The sequence below is a fragment of the Strix aluco genome, chromosome 4 (assembly GCF_031877795.1).
Source record: "Strix aluco isolate bStrAlu1 chromosome 4, bStrAlu1.hap1, whole genome shotgun sequence".
NCBI lineage: Eukaryota > Metazoa > Chordata > Aves > Strigiformes > Strigidae > Strix > Strix aluco.
In genome coordinates, this window is record NC_133934.1 from 13,779,033 (window position 1) to 13,804,703 (window position 25,671).

The 25,671-nt window shown below is 39.1% G+C and overlaps 1 protein-coding gene across 1 annotated transcript in view; it reads left to right on the plus strand.

Annotated features, from left to right (window-relative positions):
* Nucleotides 1-7,821: 7,821 nt before the first annotated feature.
* JAKMIP1 (janus kinase and microtubule interacting protein 1) overlaps nucleotides 7,822-25,671 on the plus strand; it is a 246,635-nt gene continuing 228,785 nt past the window's right edge. The window contains exon 1 of the mRNA XM_074822088.1: nucleotides 7,822-7,992. The gene's annotated coding sequence lies outside the window, so the exon portion shown is untranslated. The remainder of the gene's footprint in view (nucleotides 7,993-25,671) is intronic.

Sequence of the window (25,671 nt, forward strand, 5' to 3'; positions counted from 1 at the left end):
AGTGTGAGGAGTCCTCCCCGTGAGGAGGAAGGAGCGGCAGAGGCAACAGGTAATGAACTGACCGCAACCCCTGTCCCCTGCCCTGTGCCCGCTGTGGGGAAGGAGATAGAGAAAATGGGAGCAAAGCTGAGCCTGGGAAGAAGGGAGGGGTGAGGGGAAGGTGTTTTTTAAGATGTGGTTGTATTTCTCACTATCCTACTCTGACTGTTAAGTGGTGGTTGTGGTGGTGTTTAAATTAAATTGATGTTCTTTTTTTTTTCCCCCTAACTAGTCTGTCTTTGCCCATGACCATAATGGTTGACTCACCCCTCCCTGTCCTTGTCTCGATCCCAAAGTCTTTTGCTTTATCTTCTCCTCCCCATCCCTGATGGGGAAGGAGTGAATAAGCAGCTGTGTGGTGCTCAGTTTCCCTCTGGGCTCAAACCATGACAGCATCTCAGCATCCCTCTCTTTTTGAAGTAAATCATGAAACATAACCAAAAGAAGAGCCACAGAGGCAAAAGCCCATGTTATGAAGTACTGTGGCTACAGCCAGCCCTCGGGTGCCCAGATGGAGACTAACCAAGCTGCCTTCAGCAGCAGCATAGCCACTAACCCATCAGGCTGTGAACTAACCAGCTCATAAACAGTGCTAGTTTAGGGATCTCAGCCATTCGGTCACCTCTATCAGTGACTACCCTTTCCTCAATTACATATTCTTTGTATCTTCTCATAGTCTAATTTACATATAGATTCTACTATCATGCTCCCACTTGATCTATTTGACCCCACTACTACATTACCATGGCTAGACAACAGCTGACTGAACCTTTTTCAAACTGTTGTATGCATAATATCATCTTAAGGGACTCCTCACCACAACATTTTCATAGTATTGCTCTTTAACTGGGCCTGCAATTACACAGTTTAATTACATTTTGTTTGACATGCATCCACATTGTTTCTTATTCTTTATTTGCAATGTGATTCCCCCCTCCACCACATATATTGCAGTTGGACTAGATGATCACTCCTCTTCTCTTCTCTTCTCTTCTCTTCTCTTCTCTTCTCTTCTCTTCTCTTCTCTTCTCTTCTCTTCTCTTCTCTTCTCTTCTCTTCTCTTCTCTTCTCTTCTCTTCTCTTCTCTTCTCTTCTCTTCTCTTCTCTTCTCTTCTCTTCTCTTCTCTTCTCTTCTCTTCTCTTCTCTTCTCTTCTCTTCTCTTCTCTTCTTCAGTTGCATACACTATATCCATTCTTCTTTTGTCATATCAAATACATATCTTTTGATCAGTCTTATTTTTCTTAATTCTGGCTTTGCTGCTAATACAATATGTTGAAGTGCCCAGGACAGCGAACTACTTTGATAGATGTTAAATATCCAAGTTCTGAAAGGCATTTTTCTGAAGCCACCTAAAGAAAAGAGGGGGAAAAAAGACTTATAAATAAGTTCACTAAAACTTGTCTGAGCCCATAAGAAAATATAAAAGCACCCTATGTTATTTGGACAGAACTCTATGTTTACACAGTCTTAATTATGCAAGTTGTTACTGAACTCTGAGCAGCATACTTTAAGACATTAATTGATTTTGTACCTTTTCCTAAGGACAAACATTGTAAAGACAGAGCTAATGTCATTAACTCTTTCTAAACTTTCTGCCTACTGTAGCCTGTTTTATTGAATGTAGATGTAAGTGGTATAAGAAGAGAAAAACTATATGGGCAATTAATAAAATATGTTTGTTCTTAACATAAGATTATTTATATCTGATAAAATTAATTTTTAAACTTGAGAAATATTTTTATTTTCCTCTGTTGCACATTAACATGTCACTTAACAGAGATTAAATACACTTTTATTAAGTACAAAAACATCCAAATCCTGCAACACCAGAAATCTACAGACAGCTAGGAAAAAATTCAGTTATTTTGCCTTTGAGCATTTAAAAGAGTATGAAAATACAGGAGCAATTTCAGTATCTTCACTGACAAATATCATGCTAGTGCATCACTGCGATGAGTAATGAAGTGCCTATTTCATCTTCTGCAGGGTATAACCCACTGATTCCAGTACCTTCTCCTTTGGTGGCAGCTGGTCCTATCCAATTTCTACCTCTAAAGAAAAGACTACATTCAAGGTTCAAAGTCTTGGTTTGTCTTTAAAGAGAGCTGTTTTCTAGTGAGAAACAGCAGACCTTGCAGATCTCCTATGCTCAATTACACCCTAGTTTCCACAGATATGTAAATACTTGCATCCTCTTCTCTTTTAACAGGGAAAAGGGAAGGAGTTTATCACGATATCTGTTAATTTCCCTATAACCCTTTCTTTGTTCCCAAAGATGAACTTTATGACAGCAAACTTTGTTCATTCTATAAGAAAGATACATACAGGAGAATCCCTCAGTATTCCCCAAAACAAAGACCTTGCCGTTATCTGTACAACAGCAGTAAAATACTTCTCGATTTTGTATACTCATTGAAGATTTACATCAGTGTGCATAACAGAAGCCGTGGAATTCCTTAATGAGCATTTCCAACTAGCTGCTATCCTTTGAAATGATGCATAACCTTGTATTATGTCTTGAGACTCCAGTTTTGAATACATAGATACAAGAAAAATACATCTACTTTCTAACCATATAAACTGCTGTAGAAGTACTAAATCTTCAATATGATTAAATTCTGATATTAGTTGGATGATTAATAAAACGTATTTTCTTTTCTTTTTTCCTTTGCACTTGAAGTTTCTATTACAGGAATGCTACAACTCAGAGTTGCCAAACATATATAATATTATCAATATATACAGTATACAATAAGATTTTGTCTTAAAAAAGTTGAGATGGGCATGAAACAACTCATCCTTAAAAAGAAAAAAATAAGAATCATTAAGAGAAAAAAGGTCCACCAAAATGTCGTGTTTTTAACAGCCATGTTTAGTAGCCTTTTTCCAACAAAGCTCTGAATAGCTCAATGCATTATGTACTAAAGCAAGTGTGAGTGAACCACAGGCACACATCCTCAGAGAATTCCTTCTAAGAAGTATAATGGCTGTTATTTTTACCCTTTTAATCCCTAGCCTCTCCTTATTACAGCTAATCATCTCAACATATGCATTAAAGAGAGCTATGCAGGTAGTACTAGAAATCAATTGCCATCCAAAGCCCTAGTGCCTCCTTCTATAGCAGCATCTTTGACCAAACATGGGTTAATATATTGTAAATCTTCAGTTTTCCCCTGTTTTAACATGAGTCAAATTCTTTATTCCCATATTCCACAGCATAGTCATTAACTTCATCTATTTATATTGTCATTTTTAATTTGATATGTGACTGCACAGCAAGGCAGCTTTTAACCAAGTCAGCTGTACATAAAGCCTATAATAAATCCTAATTTCAGGGTGTATATTCCCAGAAGACTCTTCCCCCTCTGTTAAGGAAAAAGTGACTTCTCAAACACAGGTGCAAGCAAATATTAAAAGTGCATACATATCTGCTCACACACAAAAGAAAGGAATACTGTACAACCCACTCAGTGCAATACAGAAATAAAACTTATGGTTGCTAAAACTACATATTTCAACTCTTAACTGCAGCCTGATTCCTTTGGCTGCTATTGGTATTTGTGCACGGTAAGTATTCCCTATTAGAAGCACATGTTTGTAACACATGCTATTTCTGGATATTCTACCAACACCCACCTCTGGTAGAAGCCGTCAATAGGCTGAGAGAGAGGGAAGAACATCTCCAAGAAGATACACCGCAACTTGTCATATCAGTGTTTTTACCATTTGTGAAAGAAGATTTGATTCTGACAAAATACATATTATGGAAAGAATTGGTTTGATGCACACGAGGCTGTAAGCAGGTGTAGGCAGTCTTTGCCCTTGGGCAAACTGACCGGTTTCCCCCACCAGTTATGGTACCACCTCATGAGCTGCAGACACCAGCACCAGTTTCCCTTTTCCCTTTCAGCAGATACAAATTCTGTTTTGAAATTCAATAGCATGGTAGGTAATTTTTTTGTGCGTGTTAACGCCACTATCAATTTTATGCATGACTGCACAGCAAGACAGATTCTCTAGGGGTAAGTAGCACCTCTGCTCTGAGGCCAAGGTAGCCTTGACAGAGATTCACCCATGATGCAGAGAGGGGGCCCAGGCATCCCATGCGCAGACACTTAGAAGGCCAGCTCTATGAGCAAAACTCGTCTCAACTACTGCAGAAAATCAGGTCAGCTCTTCCCAGCAATCTTGAATCTGAATACATAGTATTTTAAAAAAAATTTAAATGAATGTGAAAACATTACTGTTTTAAATGAAAATCCACTGCAAGCTTCCCAATGCTGCAATAACTTACAAGAATAAACCTCATTCCATTTCAATGACTCTGAATCTCCCAGGCTTTCTGAAATGGATGTCTTGAATCCAAGTTTTTTAGAAAAATCATTCCCATGAAAGATCACACCCAGATCCTTTAAAGTTGATAATTACAGTCAGTCTATGAAAGTTCCCTCTAAGAGTAGTTCATTTTTCCTTTCCTGTCATGAGCAGTATTAACATTAAAAACAATCAGTGCCAAGTAGTGAGAAGTTTTAAATATAGCCATATATCATACATAATAATTGTAGTGTTGTTATGCACTATTATATAGTTGCCTGCAGATGGCTGCATTTCAATGGGAAAAAACCATACTATGTAAAAAAAAAAAAAATAATCTGTCCTTAGATGTGTATTTCTGATTTCTAAATAATAATATTAATAATATTAACAACAATAACAAAAATTAGTGCAATTCTTTTACATTTACAGCAGCAGATAATCTGGTCCTCTGTGCGTAAATCAGTTTCAGAAGTGCTCTAGGATTTTTTTTCATAAAAGAATGTAAGAGCTTCAAGTATTAAAATTATTCAGAGATGAAGTTTTAAAAATGTCTTACACTTTGAGTTTTAACTGAGCAGGAGGACCACCACTGTTTACAAGGGATTTTTATTATGATTAAAAAGTTGGGGCAAATTTAGAGCAAGGATTCTGATATCCTTCTGCTAGTCTGCAGGCTTAAACCTCTTTACAATGAGTACATCAATATTAAAAATGGATTAAATTTTCAATTATGTCCTGTCCTTGAAATTTTATTTTGCTTTCTACTTCATATAGTTACTTCAGCATGAGTACAATAAAGTCAAAGTGCCTCTAATTCTAATCTGCAGAGCTGTAAAGTTACCAAAAGGTTTTTAATGCATTTTTAAAATGTTACTTCTATGCCTCAATTCTATTCCTCATGAACTAAATGAAGAATTTGCATTGATTTTGAGGGATTCAGAAAGAGGACGAATATTTTCTTGCTGATGTCTCACATAGCACATTTGAGATTCAATATCTCAGTCTGCTTTACCAATCACTAAAAGCAGAGTTAGAAAGCTGGCAACGCAATAGCCAAACGAACAGTAGCAATATATCAGCCACTAACTGGGTAAAACGTTTCTTTTCTTTTGCAGAAAGTCTTCTGTATTTCACAAATGTGCACTCCATGTGTGTTTTTTAGAAGCCTCCCACGTTAACAGGGACACTACCATTACCAGGATATACCAGGATTAATTTCTGGCTGACCCACAGAATTGCTGTGTGAATTTGGGCAAATCTTGCAGGACCCAGTTGTTTTCTTCCAGTAAAACACAACACTGATGTAAACAAGCAAGCAAAGAGGTCAGATTTTAAATCTTTACTTTCACTCAGTATTCTAGCCTCCTGGATATTCCATGTCCACTAATAGCATTAGTTCTTTGGGGATGGAAACATCTTTACAGTACATCTGTGCAGTGCAGACAGCACAATAGGTCCCTCAGCTTCTAGACATTAGAGGATATCAAACCACCCGCTCTCAGAAGGATGCTCTAGGGTTCATGAAGTGATGGTTGCTCTTCACCTGAAGGGAACAGCAGGTTATAGAGCCATGTCTGACAGGAAGCTAATCTTTTTGACTTTGTGCAGACAAGAAGATGATCACCTAACCTCACTTTTAAATTAAGCCCAATTTATGTAGATTATAAAAAGCTCAAACACTTTTATTAATGAAAAATACTGACAAACAAAATGCTAGCTAAGTTATAGATTTCACCTTCTTATTTAAGTACTTTCAAGCAAAAATTATTTAATAAGGTAAGAAAACAATTTGCATGTAACAACCCTATGCACATTATAAGCAAATCCTATACAGAACATCCTGCCTTTCTTCAGAACACAGCACTGCATCCTTGCATAAGACACAACACTAATATAAGGCCATGCATGTATTATTTAAGAGCTCCAATTTCCTGACCATGGCCAGAACGAAGGCCCAAAATTCCTATTCCTATAAAGAACAGTTAGATAGCAGCTAAAGCATAACAAGCTGCTTATTGTGGTTTCATTAATCCAGACTTGGAACACAGCCACTAATAAATGTGCTGACATTTTTTAAGAGCATATATATCAAACATTTATACCTGAAATTGTATTGGAAAATGAAACAAATAAACTATATAAAGTAATTAATGCCAGCTGGAACATTCAATTCTTACTGATTTTAAAATCAAAAGCAGCACTTTCTCTATAGAGGAGAAACTTCCAGGGTTATTCTGGCTAAAGAATTCCTTTAGCTCCTATTTGAAATGCCTTTCTTTGGAAAGATATTTGTTTAAACATTGCTTCACACTGCCCAGCAACGCATATTCCCTTTTGGTCTCAAAAGGTGGTTCTGACTGTTTAATTGCCTTTACTGTTAAACTGTGTGTTCTACTTCAAATTTGGATTTGAAGCATCCAGTCTGGCCATCAATAGTGTTATGGTTTTATCCACTCGACTGAAGTGTCCCCTTATCAAATTTCTGTCGCTTTGTCGCAGCCCAGAGCTGTCTTTCTGATGAACCCCATCAACCTACTTTTCGGAGCATGAATCAATACTGATGCATGTCTCTTGTATTTGCAGTTCTTCCAGATCTATCTAGCTATTTTCCCGTATCCATCTTGTCTTATTAAACTAAGTACAGACCTAGCACCTCAGCAGCAACAACACAAAAACCCAGATAGAATGGTAAAACTGCTTATTTTCTCCTTGATACTGGGCCTATTTACACAAATACTGCATTAACCATCAACGTAACTGTGAGCTAATTATCAGGACCATTCCCACTCCCTGAGGTCTTGGTATTTAGCTAGCAGAAATACATTTCTTCTGCATTCACTGGGTCAGTGCTGAATGTGCATCAACAGAAATACACTGGCAAACAGCATTTGAGTTCAAAGCCAATGCACGGCAGCGCAGAAGAGGCAGTCTGGTTTGAAACCCGCAAGCAAAGCCTGGGCCCGGGAGCCTCAAGCAGCCATTCTGTTCTGTTCTAACAAAATAATGAGGTTTTAAATGGTATTAGGGTTTACAGCCGTCTGGCAGGGATAGGGAGTGCTAGCAGTTGAGTTAATCTGACAACTCCGTGTCTAATTCTTGTGTGCTACGGTAGGGCGTAACAAAAAATTAAATCGATAAATCCTTCCCGGCTCTCTGGTCTCGGTGCGCACGGGCCCACAGCCACCGAGGCGGCAAAGCCCGGCGAGGGCGACCCGCCACACAGCCCGCTCCAGCCGCGGGGACTCCGCGCACGGCGCTTGACTCGGCGCGGGGGGAAGTTTCCCGGAACAGGAGCGGGGCCCCGGGGAACCCGCCGAGGCTGACAGCACCTCGACCCACGGCGACCCGCGGCGACCCGCGCCGCCCGAGCGCCCGCCGCCCTCCGCCGCGGCGGCAGCGCGTCCCCCGCCCGCGCGGGGCGGGGCTGCGGGAGCGGCCCGGGCCGCCGCCTCCCGAGGGCGGGCCGCCGGTGACAGCCGGGAGGGAGCCCGGCGCCGGCAGCGAGACGCGGCTGCCGGCCGGTGCGTCGCCGCCTGCTTCGCCGCTCCGTTGGCATCGCGGCAGCGGGTCCCTCCGGGGAAGACGCGGGGCGAGGGCTTGGCGGGGCCCTGCCGCCGTTGCCGGCTGCGACGTGGGTGAGTAGCGGCGGCGGGAGGCACGAGTGGGTGATGCGGAGGCGGCGCGGAGGACGGGGTGGGGGAGGGAGGGAGGGAGGACGGATGGAGGATGCTGCCGCGCTCGGAGACTTTGATCGTGCGAGGTGCCTGAGGGGAAAAAGTGGCGCCCGGGGAGGGGGGGGGGGGCGAGGCGAGGCCGTGCCCGTCTCCGCTTGCCCGTCCGTGCCGGTGACCCGACGGGCGAGGAAGCCCCGGGAAGGGCGGCTGGTCTTTGGCGTGGCTGGGCGCTGCCTGTCCCCGGGCGGGCAGAGGCGGCTCCTGCCCGCTGAGGGGGCCACGGCTCGGCCGCGCTCCTCGCCCGCCCCGGCCCTCCCGCAACTCCCCCGCAGCCATCAGCGAGCCGGGGCGCGGCCGCGGTGGGGAAGGGAGAGCCCCGGACCCCGCGGCTGCGGGGGGAGGTGTGACCCCGCCGATCCCCGCCTCTGCTCCCCCGCCGCGGCCGCTCCTGCAGCCGCCGGTACCTGCGGGAGGGTGGGATAACGGTGCGGCGCATCCCGGCCGGGGCTCCGCCGCCCTGCCCTCCTCCGGGCGTTACCTGGGGCTCAGGCGGGGGCAGGCTGCGGGGCTCGGACTGCTCCTGCAAGGCGAGCCCTGCTGGCACGGGTTTTCGAAGAGCAATCTGAGGCCTGCCCTCGCAGGGCTTGCGGGATGAGGCCTTTATTTTATTTTATTGGGTTTTTTTTCCTGGCTGATATTTACATAATATCTCTGCTTAAGAGTGACCTCTTTCCTAATTGGAGGTTTCCCTTCCATTTTCTATGGCAACACAACAGAACAGATCACTCCTGGGGGTTGGATGAGAGGAGTATAATTGCACACAGTGTAATTTTTGTTCATTGGTTGCCCATTAAGACTGGTTTGTCTTAGTGAATGGGTGAGGTTTTGAGAAAAGTTCTTTACCTCAGCCCTTAAAGCAGCTGTTAGGCCTGTGAGTCACTGCAGATTTGCAGGATCTCTGTTTAGAGAGGATGGAGTGGACACTGGTTTAACAAACAAGCAAGAATTATTTTTATTAGGTATTTACAGATTATCAGTCATATATTACTAGCCTGACTGATGACTTCCATGCACCACACTGTCTATTCAAACAGTCCTAAGAAATGATGTTAAACAGATGGTATTTATTTTTATTATTTATTTTTTTAAAAATATTAGGATTATTAGAAGGAAACCCAAGCAAATTTTGTATGGGGGAAGAAAATGAGTCTCACTTCATTTCAAGATTCCTTTTGGTCCTTGAAATCCCTGCCCTATGCTTAGGACCCATCATGTATACACAGTAATGTCTTTTCTTACATGATTGGCCTCCCTGACAGTAAGCATGATGTGCATATGTATTTATGCAGGAATGGGATTCTGTAATGCTTATTAGGGTCTGCTGTGTTTCATCTCCATGAGATGCCAGTTTCTGTTTCAGGTTTTATATGGCTAGGGGTGAATACGCTTTGTGTTGGTTTTCCAAAGCCTGCTGAAAATAAATGTTTTCTGATTGTAGGACACATTAATTCATGGTGCATTTAGGCAGGAAGGTTTTTGTGAAGGCTTTTAAATTCTGCTTAATTATCTCTTGAGATGGTGCTTTTGTTCTGCATTGAAAATATGCATGCCTTAGTATTAATAATGCTAAAATTAGTTATTGTAATACAGGAGCTGTGATATTCTGTAGGCTTTAGAACATCTGTTTTCAATCTCTGCTCTGTTTATATTTCTCAATCCATTGGGATGACTTTGTTTCTTGCACCTGAGAGAGTGTGGGGTCTTTTTGGGTTTGGGGTTTTTGTTTTTAGATGGGTGCAGGTACTGAGGATGTTAATATGAAGTGAATAGATACGTTGGAGTTTTAAAGGCCAAGAATCTTGCATCTTCTAGAAGAGGTGATTCTCCTTATGAGTGGAGAGACCACTGGAGAGGTGCTCTACAAGTTTAAGGAGGTCACCCTTAGAACTCCTTCACTGAGGCCCTGGGGCTTAAATCTGCCACCGGCTGAGATACTAGTACTGTAAGAGGACATTGGTATAGAGATTTGTCCACCATGCTGAAGTTCTCCTACATGCAGATAAAAGCTTTTTTTTTTTTTTTTTTTTTTTTTTCTTTTTGGAAATGTTCTGAGCAGTGCTCACTCTCTGCTTAAATGTATGTTCCTTTAGTGTCTTAGATTGTTTTTATGGGAATGCAAGAGTTGGAAGTAGCCTCAAAAGAGGCCATGGGTTGAACCTGAGGTAAAAATGAGGCTTGAATTGGAAGAGATGCGCTCTGTTAAAATGTTAATCTCAGTACGCAGTGACGGAATAGAGGTTACTCATCTTCATTTTTCTCTTACAGGTCCATCTCATTCAAGCCCACTTTTTGTTTTCCATAGTTAGTATATTTGTGTCGCCAGCACCATCTTTTTTACAATTTATCCCAGCTCTGCTGACAGTGTGTCCTTTTAAATATTATTTGTCAGCGTTTACATGTTTACAGTTATTTTCATGTATATATATTTATTTTAATTAGATTATGATAGAAAATAGGAGATGTTGGAGTAGCAAGTATATTGAGCAAATAAATGGGCCTGAGCCACATTTCTGGACAGCATAAGGCCAGCTGGAGCTGGCTTAAATACATGTCAGCAAACAGAAAATAATGAAGAATGTGAGGGTGGAGTGCCTTGGAAGCAAGGTTGGTTTCATGCTGCCTGTCTCTGAGAGGATATATGGACAGGTACTGCTGATTAGTGCATCTCCATTTATCTATTCATTTACTAATTTTGAGCTAAGGTTGCTCTGCTATCAAGGAAACAAACCATTAAATCCTTCCTCATGTTCTTGTCTGTAATCCTGACTTCGTTTTTCTCTCAACTTTCATTAACTCTATTCCGCTTCATTTTGAAGAGACAATATGCAACCTTAATTGTAGCTTTGTGTACTGATATGCACAAACACAATCCATCTTTTTTGTTTTGCATTTTAAAAAAACTTCCATATTTAGAACAGTTGCTGATTTATGGTACTTATTCCAGTGTTACTCTGCATTATTCAGGAAAATCAGTTTCATAGTTATTGTTTCATAGTTTATTCATGTTACAATAAAACACTGTGAGTTCATGATCTAAAAAGGTCTTTTTTTCCATCTTGGGAAGGATTTCCCCTGTATGCAGATTTTATGACTTACTTCTGTAGTAACTTTTGCTAAGATTTTTTAAAATATATAACCTCATCAGCCCTAACTTCAGTAATAGGGAAAATATCTATGGTAGTTAAATAAAAATGGTATAGATTCATTTTCAATGGGGCAAAATGGAACCGTAGTAGTAGTTTAAACTAATTTTTAGCTCGTTCTTTTTCAGTGATACTTCTATTTTCTGCACATTATTATAAATCATAGCACTTTTTTTTAGGATATGGAATGTTTTCACAGGCCTTTCTTTGAGGTCACTAAAACTTTTAAGTTCATTACTTCCTTACAATATTTCATCTCTTCATTTGTCTAACAAGAATGGCAGCTTAAGAGAAACTTCTGCTACACGCAGTGATAGGTGAGGTCTTCCCCTTTTCTTCGCAACACAATGCTAGGCTCATAGATCTGGCATTTTATTCCACAGCTACCTTTGAATTTGACACATTCTTTTTTTACCATATAGGCTCTCAAACACATGCATAAATGAAAATGAAGAGCCAAATGTATTTGGAAAGCTTCCACCTGCAGATGTTAGTTTAAGTTAGGCAGGAGTGGGTAAGGTGCTTGATGTAATGAGGTTGTTTTTTTAGGCACAAAAACTTGTAATCATTATGTGTCTTGTTAACAGTTCGCAAGGGGAAATTATAAGTCAATAAAGAAAAAGATATAGAGTGGCAATTTCTAATTTATCTTTCTATCCTCTGGTTTTAAGAGAGGTGTGCCTAATACACGTTATATAAAAACATACAAGCATACATACACATGTAGTTGGTTTAGTGCTGTCCTAGTAACGTGGTGAATAACCTGATTAACTGAAACCAGTTTCTGGAGGTGAAAGTCTGAAAGTTAAGTGAAAATCACTTAGATGGTGAAATGTTTAGAAATGGCGAATAGACTTTTTTATATTGGTCATGTCCTCCTCAAAAAGCAGAATCCACATTGGCTTGCTTTGGTTTGGTTTTGCTTTATTTTTAGAGGAAGATGGTTGAAGAGCATCTTCATTTTGTTTTGATGATGACAAGAGAACCTTGATGTAAATATTACTTGTTTTGTTTCTTGCGGATGTTTTTAAAAAAACTATCTATTTAGTCTGCAAGCTGGCATTCTGTAATCAGTGTAAAATTAAGAGGGGAGCTATTTACATTATCAGCTCAATGTGTATTTGTTCACGTGTTGTTTACTTGTTCCCTATGCCACAACCGTAGGAGGATCAAGATGTCTCTCATAACTCTTTGAGGTTTTCTATGCAGTTTTCTTCTTGTTTTCAGTCCACCTTAACAGTATTTTGCCTGTTCTCTAGCACCCTACCTTGAAAGTAGAGAAAATGGAAACTGTTTCAGAAAGTATATTTTTCATATTCCTCAGTGCCACTTTGACTTAACTTTCACCCTCTTGGACAACTGACAGTTGTCCTTCATTTCAGTTGTCTTTGACAAGACATTAGTATTGAACATTCTTAGTTGCTCTTATGATAGCTGTTACCTTTCCATTCAGTACGGAAGCGTCATTATTGTCACCCGGCTGTATTTTGCAGTTTCACTTTTGATTTAGCACTGATGTTAAGCATGTGCTGCAGATGAAAATCATGGGTTCCTGATTGTCAATAAGTGGTGTCCCTTTAGATAAGGTAAACATGGTTGTCAGCCTTTATTATGGACACTGGCTGCATATCTGGTTGTTTTGACTTCGCTATGCAGGTGAGGAGGTGATTTTTTTTCCTCCCTGTGACTATAATGCACTCAGGTTTAATCCTAACATTATCTACTTACTTTAAGATGAAATGAGCGAAGTGGCATGTTGGGTAATTGAAACTGAAGTATTATTATTGTTATCATTATTATTATTTGTATAGTGAGAATGAGTGAGCCACTGCAGAGCAATCTTCCTTGGGTTCTTCCAGAATTACCTTATTTCTCTTCTTTAATGATCAGAACAAGGAACATAATATCTATCTAAAGCAGACCTATGTTGAAAAGACTTTCCAAAGTGTCAGTGATTACAAGGCTGAGATTTCATCTTCTTTTTCTGTTTTCTATCTAGAGGCCTATCCAGCATCTGGTAACTGTTTATTTACTGCACCATAATGCTTCTATTTATGCTAATTTAAGTGTCAAATATTTTGCATTACTTCTCATAAGCTTGCATTTGAACTGCCATCCAAAGGTGCAAGTCTGGTTTTCTTGTGAACTACTAATTCTCTGAACAAGCTTGTTCTCCCCATTTATAAATACTTGTGGCGATGTGATTCACTTGTATCCTGAGTCTAATCAGGACATGTTTCTGGGGTGGAGGTTTTACTTTGTGAGACAGTGATTTCTGTTCTGTTTGAGTCTCTAAGCTGCAAGTACTTCTATAATTTTGGAGTAACTCCTTCATGTAGCTCTTTCTGCACTATCTGGGTGTAAACACACTGTGGTCCCTATCAGGGTGGAGAGAGTGCGTTGTGATGTGTTGCTTCTCTAAATTGGTTAGAAATGAGAGATGTGCTCCCAAGAGCACAGCTTTTTCCCTATCAAGGTGCAAAGCATTACTTCCGCAATGTTTTTACCTTATGTTTGTCTACTTTGAGTCACATCTTGGCATTATCTGTAGAACAGATCGTGTCTTAATCGTTCATTGCTAAAGTTGTTAGGTATAGAATATATTATATTTATACTCTTGCTTTATTTCTTAAAGAAGAATTCAGTCATTTTTCCTCTCATATCGTTTCCTGGACTCCCTATTTCTTAAACCGAAAAGAATGATCTACAAGTCCATTTTATCCCAGCTTCTCATATCGATGTTCTTTGAGATTTACTCATTTTAAGAAAGATCAGAGTGAAAACCTGTCATCTGCAGTACGGCAAAAGAAAATAGTTCAGCTGACCAATAAATTCCCACAAAGGCAGACTTCAGCTTCTCTGTGAAGCATAATCCTCCTAGAAGATAATCATCCTATTGGCTTTTGCATGAGGCTTTGGCCACTAGCACATAGGATGGGGAGGGAGGATAGAATGCTGTGCCCCAACACTTAGTGTCTGTTCTGGTAATTCTGAGTCTTTTAGCAAAATGGCAAACTCCTAAAAACTTTAATTACATTTGCTATAGCCTGGCTTCCTATGGAAATGAGGCTTAAATGCTTCTGCTGTCTCTTAGTCCCCTATGACTAATTTTTGCATTTGGTGGCCAATTTCAAACTGCATTTGTAAAAAGGGTTGAAGTCTCAAAGATAATGGTTCTGCTCTAGAACTCAAGATGTATATACTTGAGTGGGAAGGTTAGATGAGCGTTTTTTTTATTTTTAAACCAGTTTCACTGTTGAATGGCATTAACTTGATTTCTCTGCAGTGTGTTACCTTGAAAAGTGAGTATTTTTTGACTATTTTTTTTCCTGACATTGCGTTATATCCCATCATTAATGTTTTCTGAGGTTTTTTGGGTTTTTTTGTTTTTAATGGATTGCCATCATATGTTACCATTTCTCAGGATTTTTTTACATTCTGCCAGCCAGGAAGCCAGGGCTATTACTACCTCTTGCAGCAAAAAACAAAGCTTTCCTGCACTCAGCTATATGTTAATTTTACCAAACTTGCCTTTATGTTAATAACAAATACTATGTGCATACATATTTGTTTGCAGATTTTTTTTTACTATTGTCCACTGTGTAAGAAAGCCTGAAATATTTTTTTTCTTCTACTTTTTCTTTTTTTCCATCCTTTCACCTTAGCCTTTTCTAGATGGCTTCTAGGACAGAAGATAGATGGCTATTTCTGCACCACAGTGGGGAACCATGACCACAGCCATGGTTAGATATATCTGAGCTAGATTTAGTCTATTTAGCTAGCTATTAGGAATCTAGCTTTGGGTAATGAAGCAGAGGTTTCTAAGAGTAAAAACTGTAAATACAGAGAATTTTTGTGTGCGTTCACAAATGTTCACTCAGAAAATACTTCAAGGATTAACATACAGATAAATAGATATGTTTGTGGAGACAGTATATCTGATGAACGGGATAAAACAGAAGATTCCTGCATACTAGCACTATAAAATTATTTCATAATAATGCCAGATTATGCTTTAAGAGGGGATGTATTGGAGATGTGTCTGATTTAAACAGTATTTAAGCTCTAATCATTCTAATTGCATCAGAAATAGCGTGGCCAGCAGAGACGGGGAAGTGGTCTCACCCCTGTACTTGGCACTGGTGAGGCCACACCTCAATTCCTGTGTTCAGTTTTGGGCCCCTCACTACAAAAAGGACATTGAATTACTCGAGCATGTCCAGAGAAGGGCAACGAAGCTGGTGAAGAGTCTGGAGCACATGTCGTACGAGGAGCAGCTGAGGGAACTGGGGTTGTTTAGTCTGGAGAAGAGGAGGCTGAGGGAAGACCTCATCGCCCTCTACAGCTACCTGAAAGGAGGTTGCAGAGAGCTGGGGATGAGTCTCTTTAACCAAGTAATAAGTGATAGGACAAGAGGGAATGGCCTCAAGTTGCGCCAGGGAAGGTTTAGACTAGATATTAGGAAGCATTTCTTTACAGAACAGGTAGTTAGGCGTTGGAATGGGCTGCCCAGGGAGGTGGTGGAGTCCCCATCCCTGGAGGTGTTTAAGAGTCGGGTCGACATAGCGCTGAGGGATATGGTGTAGTTGGGAACTGTCAGTGCTAGGTTAACGGTTGGACTAGATGATCTTTAAGGTCTTTTCCAACCTAGATGATTCTGTGATTCTGTGATAATCAGAGTACTTAGTGTACTTAATGTATATATTGTCCAGGAATTGAGAGAGACTAATCTTTCAAAGAGCACAGAAGCAACATAGGATTCTAATTATTTGCTGTTTTCGCACACAAAGTAGAGGAATATCTTAAAACTTTAGAAGTAGGTGTCCCCGTATCACTGTAGGTAATAAATACTTTGCATTTCTCACAAATTTAAATCTGTAAATCTAAAATCCTGTCAGATGTCGGTAAAGCAGAGCCTTAAATATCATGATTATCAAGCACAATAATTCTCATGCGCAGACAAAGCAAAATATACCGCAGTTTGCTCTTTCATGTCTCGGATATCTAGCTCTTGTGCATCTGATGCAAAAATGCATTAGTGGTTCAGCTGCCACAATCAGCTGTAACTGGCTTGTGGAGTAAGGGAGCTGGAAAACATCCGTGGTCATGCACTGGAATGCAGTAATTGCCAGCTTCTTACTGGGAGGTGGAACCAACGCATGAATCTAGCACAGTGTGAAGCTTAGATCTGCGGAATAACTATACTGCTCTAGCTATTTCAGATTTCAGATACTCTGGAATAACCTCGCTGTTTCTCAAGGAAATCATTTTTATTGGTATATAAATATATGGGGAGAGGGAAAAATGAAAATGGATGATATATTCTGAATTTATTGTAAGAGAATAACTATTTCCATGGTCAGTTTTCTTATGAAAACAAGTCTGAAGAAGCTGTATGGAAAGTAGGTAAATCAATAATTGTGAGAAAGATGCAGAAGGAGAAGAGTGAGTTAAAAGAACATGCTACAGAGAAAATAAGAAAGAGTGGGTGTCTATGTAGGCAGTTTTGTTGATGGCAAAATGCTACATGTTCTTATTTTGCTGTGTGCTTTTTCATGATGGAGGAATGGATGTTCTGCACAGTTTAAGATGTCATTCTGTTTTCTGCTATAACTTTTTTCTTCATATCTAGAAGGAATCATTAAAGCTTAGACATATTCTTTAGTAATGAAACTGTACAATGAGAAACTCTTATTTTTGAGAGCTCTTGAATTACACAAACCATTTTTTCTTTTTCCTGTTTTATATTGCCTGAGATACACTACGCCCCACAGGTGATTATAAATGTTGTCATGGGTTCTGTCTTGCAAGGGTTGTAGGTTTTTTCCAGCTTTTAGCATGGCCCATGCCACAAGTATTTCTGACTGATGAAACCTGCCCTGAAAAGTGGGGTTGCAAGTGAGTGCTTGTATGTGTTCTTAAGATATTAGTGGACAAATGTGACTTTGGGGCCACAGTCCAAAACTTTAATGACTGAAGAGGTGCACAGACCTTCCTCTTGGTATAACACCAACCCAGTATATTTGTGAATTAGAACGTGAATCAATTCTATCAAGTTGTATTGTAGTTCTGAGATGCTTTAAACCTGCCTGTGAACATCCATGTCACAAACCTTCATACGATCCATGACTACATTGCTAGGACTTTGTTGGCTGTGCTTAGTTTTCTTGTGAGTTCAAGAGCTAAGCCTCATTTGAACTGCCTTAGAACTTATTTCTTAGCATTTTGTCACTGTTTCTGGGGAGCAGTATTCTTAATCCACCAATGTTTGACTTCCAGCTGCAATGTGATCTGTTTGAGCCTGTTCTATTTGGTGACAGACCTCGAGCCTGGATGAAGCTTTCCAGAAGGGGGACTGTATGTGTAGAAGGCACTGGAGATGCCCAAACACTTCTGTGTTTGTTTCCAAGCTCAGAGGTGTTGACAGGTCACAGGGAGAACTTCTGCGTGCTAACCTGGCGGAACACAGTTAGTATTGGTAATTGCTGTAGATTCTTGATAGACTGACACTTTGGGTGCAGGACAGGCAGTATATACTCACCACATCACAGTACCTAGTAGATTTTGGATGCCAAGAAATGGCTGTGCATTTGAAGCAGGGGAATTCTTATCATGTATACATGCAATGTTTTCTTAATTCTTCCCAGTGAGATGGCTAAGACAATAAAGAAGGCAGTTACTATTGTCCTGTGAGTGCTGGTTTATTAGTTCACTGCAGGTCTGTCAACCTCCAGTTCAGTACTGGAAAGCCAGTTTGGTGCAAGGCTGCAGTCAGCTGCACAGGTGGTGCTCCTGGCTACTGTACCACTAAAGGAAGTAGTTTTTGAGACTGGTCTTTCTGAATGACTCTATCAGTAATGTGAATGCATGGTGCACATACGCAGGAAAGAATAATACCGATATTTTTATACATCTCAGCTGACCACAAAAGTCTTCTTCAAGAGTATCAGTGTGGAAGTCCTCAGATGTGTGTTGGGTGCTGAGGTCTTTCTTGGAAAATAGAATTTAACTTTCTCCGAATAACATATCAGTTTGTCTTTCTTCATGTTTTGAGAACTTTCTTGTTCATTTTTGCTGTGACTTGTGAAACTGTGCTTGGTTCCACGGCGTTTGGTGGAAGCGCTGTAGGCTGTGTGCATTTAGCTGGCTGAAGGTGCTACGTACAAACACGATTGGTACATGATCATGACCACTGCCGTCCTCATTGTAATTTGCTATGCAAATAGCATGTATGCCACTCGAGGGGAAAAAACCTCACTTTTTTTCTGTGTACAAGCCACTGTTGCAGAGATGATAAACATTTAATCTTAAAATAAATTTTGGGGAGGTGGGAGTCTACCTCATTGTGTTCTGAATCCATTGAAGCAAGCTGCAGGCCTCTTCTCCATATGGTCTTTAATCTGATATCAACTTAGAGACCTGTACTATGCTGGAGTTTGCTGTCTTGTGACTTTTCTGAGGTAGCACATAAAACTGTATTGCAGACTGGTTAAACAAAATGACAAGAGCAGAGAGATGGCTTGTAACCCATGTGTTGAAACTCCTGGACAAGTCTTCAGTGACTATTAATAATTTCCCCTCTATGAAAAACTGTCAAGTAGTTCCTGATTTTTTTTTTTCCCTCTTTTTTTTTCAGGTAAATATTTTCAGTATGCTCAGCTGAGATGTTATGGCTCATTGACAGCAAAACTGTTTCCCTCTGGAATACGGTCCTGCACACCCACTCACATACTTCTCTGACTGCATATCCCCTGGTTTGTTCCTGCTCTTCTCTCTTTGCCAGCAAGGTCTCTTCTAGTGCCACTTCTCTCCCCTTTGCATTAGAGCCAGTTGTACAAGACCAAATGCTTTTTATCTTGACATCTTTACAGAGACTTCATCCCATCCATTTTGGAGTTTTTATCTCTTCAGAGATTTTTAAAGCATATCCCAGTATCATCTTCTGTGCTGTATCAAAACTTATAGATCATGCTGGAGCAACAGTACTGTGATTCTCTGGTTAGCCAATATCATGCTGCATTGCAGTATCTAGGGTTGTTTGACATAGATGAGCATGTTGCTGGAGAAATGGTGCAAACCATGTGACTGAAGACTTACATGCTGTTTAAATCCACATAAAGTAATAAATAGCTGAGCCCAAGAGGAACATGGGAAACGAGTTCCAGGAAATACTGGCTTACAGAGCTGTAGAGTGGCACTGAAGACTGTCACCCCTTGGTTCCGTCATCTGGGCTTCAAACTGGATTAGGTGGTACCTATGCAGATGTGAAAATGAAGCTTTAACGTATAACCATGGCAAGCTGAGGTTCAAAGCCAGCTCTAGATCTGAGATTTCTTTTCTGAATGCTGTTAGTAGTATTTGTGCTAATAAACAGCTTAGAATAAGCTTGCAATGTAGTGAGAAATATTGGTCTCAGTGGGACTGTCAGGTTAAAATAATGTTTTGTTTTTAGCAATTTACAGTTTGAAGCAAATCAATTAAATATCAAAGCTTCATTACTTAAGCAATTCAATTAAATTTTGCACTTCTTTATCTGGTTTTGTGATGTTGGAGTAAATGGGCAAATGCTGTGGTGTTTGTGTTCAAAAACATGTAAATAATTTTTTTTTTATTGCAAGGCAAAAAAAAGATAGCATTTCTAATAACACTAGGTTGTATGGGAACCTTAACCTGCAAGATGTGGCCAGACTTACACATTTGCATGATTGTAGTGAAGCTGTGTGATACATTTCAGAATTGATGCCTACATCACTGCAACTAACAAAGGGACAATCTGCAAGTTGGATCAGAATTTGACTCTGCTTCCATTCCTGATTGTTATGTGTGGGCAGTGATAGTCTTTGTACAGAGATTTATTTCATCTTTTAATGTCAGGGGAGTTTGATCTGCTGCTTCTGCGTTTGGAATGCTCATTGTGGAAGTATGTCAAGGAGACATAACTATCATCCTGTTCCTGATAATGCAGAAAGCAGAGTTCTCAAAGCTGGTAGTTGTTTAGTCATCCTTCTGCCTATCCACATGGCAGGAAAGGAATAAATTCTTTTGTCATCCTTCTACATGAGATACTGAGCCAGCAGGAAAACACCCTGTTCATAATGTTGATCTGTATGTAAGTTGGAGCTCTGCTTTGCATTTTCTAACATGGCTAAAACTTATTCTGGTTTTGATGATAAGTAGAATTTATATTCAGATGTTTCATGTCTCTGCATACAATATAGTCTGCATATTATATGTAGTTGATACTCCTTCCTTCATAGCATGATTTCTCAGTTATTGAAGTTTTCTTTCTTCTTTATCCATGAAGCACCTAACTAGTGTGTAACTTGAATTTCAGCTTTTTCTGTTTCATTCTACATTTCCTTTTTATATAATTGCTTCTTTTCCTCCATTGAGATTATTATCTGTTTCTGTAGGATGGAGTATACTTTTCAGTCTACACAGATCATCTGTATGTGTGTTTGTGTAATACTCTTTTATTAATATTCATAATATGTCTTTATGTCATGCAATTTTAATAATAAATGTTACTATTGGATTCAAATCTGCCCATATAATGCCAAAGGAACACATTTCAGAATGAATTTTAGTACTGCTAAACATGAGATTTATCTTTCTGAATTCACCATCAGCTTTGTACTTGAAGATCATGTCATGTTGGATGACTTCAAATTTACAGAGAATTTAGTGGTTTTGTTTAATGAAATTTTTCTGAATTGCCCTTACAGTAAGAAAAGTGACCATTTTTACTTTCTTGTTAATAGCAAGCTACTTATTTTCTAATGCCTGATTTTGCTTTTAGTTAGCTTACTAACTACTTTTTTTCTTTTTCTCTTTGAATGACTGTAACCATCCTTCTAATTTTAAATATGTTATAAATTTTTAATTCTGAGTTTGAGGCTCAGTCCACATACCGAGTCATTGTTTAATGCCAGGTTTTCCACTGATTGTATTGTTTGCTTCTTGGACATATAGATTACCTCTTGAACTTGGGAAGAATGCTAAAAATCAGTCTTTATCAAAGCAACATTTATAAAAAAATTATCTTTAGACTTTCCTTCTCAGTCTTTCACCTCATTGTGCAATACATAGTATACACAAAGCCCTGGGTGAACGGTACTTGTGTGTTCAGCATCTGGCCCTTATTGTGCAATTCATCCCAATGACCTGGTATGGAACAGGATTCCTGTCTCCCTCTCTCCCAGACTGAGCTGCATTAAATTAATATGTTTCCGGTGAACAACCAGGCCAATACTGAAATTACTCATAGATTAGAGACAATTGCAACTTTTGAGATATGTTCAAATGCTGACATATTTAACTATTATTTTTCCGTTTTAAATTTGAAGGATTGAAATTAACAGGTTAATTGCTGAATATGGAGTGAGACAGAAGAGAATTATCTTCTGCTTCCTTTTCACGTTTTTCATTTTCACAAATGGCAGCTTTCTGTGTTTCAGATGGTTGCTTAAGGCAAGAAAATCTTGGCAACAAAAGTCTTCACAGAAAGCTTGGATACCAGGCAGGTTGCATTACACGAAGTGTTTACGTTGCATTCTCATGATGCAGAAACAGTGCCTTAATTGATAGGTGCACCACATGGTGGAAGAAATAATGGGATTCACGTTCTAGCTCATTCCCATCACAGAATAAAATCTCTGATCTATTTGTGTGTAATAGTTAAACAAGCTAAGGGCTCAAATTGCCAGTCATCAAATCTGCTGTTCTCTTCCCTTCTTTCCATAAGCTTTGTATTCTTTTCTTCTTTTGATAAAAAGAGGCCATTATTTGTTTTTTCCTGTCATCATGTTTTTTGATAAAATATTAAAGTAAAATAAATGTAAACTGTTTTTCTTTGAGGCACCTCATTGTTTCCTTTGTGAAGAGCTAAATTGGTGGAAGAACTTTCCACTGGACTATAGCCTTAGCTTTGCAGGGAAATAATTAGCATCTGAAGCCAAGATACTATGTTTATGGCCTATTGGCCTTGTTTGGCTTTGGGAATGCCGTGTCTCTGTTCCTGGTATAGTCGCTGTTCTCTGAATCTTGAAATTTGTGGACCTGATATAGCAACAGAAGGGCATCCTAGTGCCCCAGAGAAAATGTGATAATCTGAAACTATACCTCTCTGAACTGCATTTTTATTGCTTTTCCTGTATATACAGTATCAATAGACACTGTACAAAGAAAGCAACTAGTGACACCAAAATTCAAACTATTTTTATACATATATGATTTTTTCATTATGATCATTTACTGAGATGATCTTCAAGCTAACAACCCTTTATATATAGCCAACTGTAGAAACAACAGGTACTGAAATGTGTGATGCAATGATAAATCATAATGATGAATTCTTAATTTTTTCTTCAGTTTGTACTTGGACCTTTTATTATTCCTGTCTTTGTTTCTTAGATAGCTGTTTTATATTTCATGCTGCGCTTGATTTCAAACAGCACTATGATTGTATTTGGCAAGGTGTTTGCAGTAGGCGACTTGGGTCAAAAAGCATGTTCTGAAAAGCTTTGTCCTTTTCTCTGCTTCATTTTACCATCTATAATCTTAATGTGCTGCTTTTTACATACACCTTTTGTCACTACAGCTGTCTTTCATCATGGAGTGAACTAAACTCCTTTTAGAATTTCGTTAATGCCACTTTTGATTAGTTGGCAGATGTTACCAAGTGACCGTGGCTCACCCTGGCCCCTGCTGATCCCCCAGTGCCATATGTGTCTGCGAGACAGGTGGGTGAATGCAGGAGTCTCAACTAGGGAGGCCTGACTCTCAGTGGATGCTCTCTAAAAGATGAAGACATTTCTATGATGGATGAACATTCTTGTTGGTAGATTTTTAATGCAAAAAGAGGCCACTGTGATAATAACTCACTTAACATATAATTTGAGACCTAAAGCATCTTTCAGTAATTTCTGCATGTGTTCATTAACTTGTAAATGTAGGCATCTGCTCTCTCTGTGAATGCTCTACTGTCAAAGAATTTACCAATTCCTTTACTTACCTAATTTCATTGACTATTTATTCCCCTGCCTCAGGAATCTCTTCTTAGTAACACTGATTATGGCTACATAGCAAATATAATACAAATAAAAACAAAGCTTCTGTGTTATAAATATGAGTTAAATTAGGCAGAAGTTTATTTTTAGGTTACTGATTATACTGATGATCAATGTTTTTAACAAGAGTGTTCTTTGTGCTGTGCAGCAATTTTTACAATGAAATTGTACTCCCATCATTGTGTTGACATGAAAGAGCAGGGGACTTGCTGGCAGGCATATCTGGGTTAGGCTGCACTAACTCATTAGAAACTCCTAAAGCAGGATTACATAAATGGGACCCTATCTTCTCAGGTTAAATATAGTTCTGTAGTTTAATATGTGGCTACCATAAAGTCACCCTATGTTGACTGACAGTAGTAGTCTGATTTGTTCACGTTTTCAGTGCTATGCTTAAAAAACCCCCAATGAAAACATAAATAAAATTCACAGGTGAATCTTTCATGGAATTCATTGTGAGCTTCTTGCTGCTATTTAGGGCGGGGTGGGTTTTTTTGAATGAAAATGTTAATTAACTAGCCAGATTGGAATAAACTTGAAATATATACAGCATACTTTTTGTTAATCTATTTTTTTCTTTAATCAAGTTATAAAAATAATTTTTTACTTTTTCTGTTTTAGGCTATAATTTTGAAGGGTGCTTCAGCAAAAGGACAGATAATGCTAGCTATAACAATCTACTGATTAAAATATCTAATTTTGCAATATATCACAATCACAAAGAGAGTAAAGGAAATGTATTCAAGATAAAGGAATTAATAGATTCCCTTGGCCTCGTTTTCAGAACTGCTAAATTTCCATTAAAATTATGAACTGAGTCATGGACTTCTAACAGGGTTCATTAGTAAGATGTTGAATATTATTTTATTTTATATTATTACTCTGTAAATACTTAACTGCTTGTGTCATTATTTATAAGCACCGTTTGCTAGGAACATTATTCATCAGCTTTAGGTTTCCATTCAACAGGTTTAAAAAAAGCACAAACGAAACCCACAAATGACCTTTTCCTAACATGAGAGTTCAGGTAGGTTTTAAACAGCTTTATTTATCAATTTCTCTGTAGGGCCTCACCTTGACCTGCAGTCAAAAATTACATAATTTTTCGTGTAGTTGTCAGAATGCATAATTATGTGTGTGTGTGTTTATATGGACCTGTATATATTACTCGTTACACACAGCAGTCAGTTAGATTGAAAAGATTCTTGACAGTGCCTTGATTTAACTTTCTGGTCCTAAAAAGCCTGGTGACACTGTGAGGTTCATTCTGACGGCATCAGCATCGATTAGCTCTTGGGTAAGCAGCACTGCATTTGACAGTGCTGAAGTCTTCAACTTCTGTCTGTTACACCACGAGTTGCATTTCTTAGCGTAGCATCACTTTTTGTCTGTGAACATGTGGGAACACACCAGAGGTTCAGTTCCAAATAAGAAGTCAGTGCCATGTCTGCTAGAGGTACATATGCATGTCTAGAAATGAGCACAGTTTGGCATGACTGAAAGATTTAGCTGAAGAGATGAAGAGCGTAATTCATATTCATAATGCCTGCTAAAATTTTTTTTCTCTCAGATAAACTTGTACAAATCTGATAAGGTCATGCCATGTCCATCAAGTGCAGTCCAGTTACCAGTTCAGGGTTTTAAGAAAACCCTGTGAGTAGCTGGGAATCTCAGTTCTTCTATTAATTCACTGCATGCAGTAAATTTGCTGGGTTTTATATGTTGCATTCTAAACAGGTGATTTACATTAGCAAGTTAGTGAGGACATAAAAATAATTAATTTCACACTCTTCACTTTACTAATGAAAAGGAAATTATTTATTGACCGTAAGTCTTAATTTTAAAGACTAAGAGCTGTGGAAGTCATATTTGGTATATGTAGAACAAACCCAATTCTCACTGGAGTATTTCCATTAGAAACACCTCACTGTTTTTATGACAATCTTCTAAAGACAGAAATAAAGTTCTTCTTATGTCATGCATTAGAAATGTAAAAAGCAAGGGCTCAGTTCCCAAAATGTAAGTAATGTCATTAAAAGCCAATAGGGAGATTGCTTCTTGTTAGCTTAAACATTTCTTGTAAGTTGGTCAGTGTTGCAGTTTTCCACTCTCTTCCCCACATCATGTGGAACAAATTTCTGACTGATAAATGTTTTCAGGGTACTTCAGGGTTTTTCTGGTGGAAGGAAGCTGAGGTATCTTGGAACAATATTAAGAAAATATGCTTTATTGCTAAACATCAATGAGAATTTAGTACTTGAGACCAAATGCACCTTGATATAAGTTATTTTCGGTAGAACTTTCCTAAATAGAGTATCCAAGATCAGAACTGGAGAAAATTTTTATTTTAAAACATGTAAGGGACAAA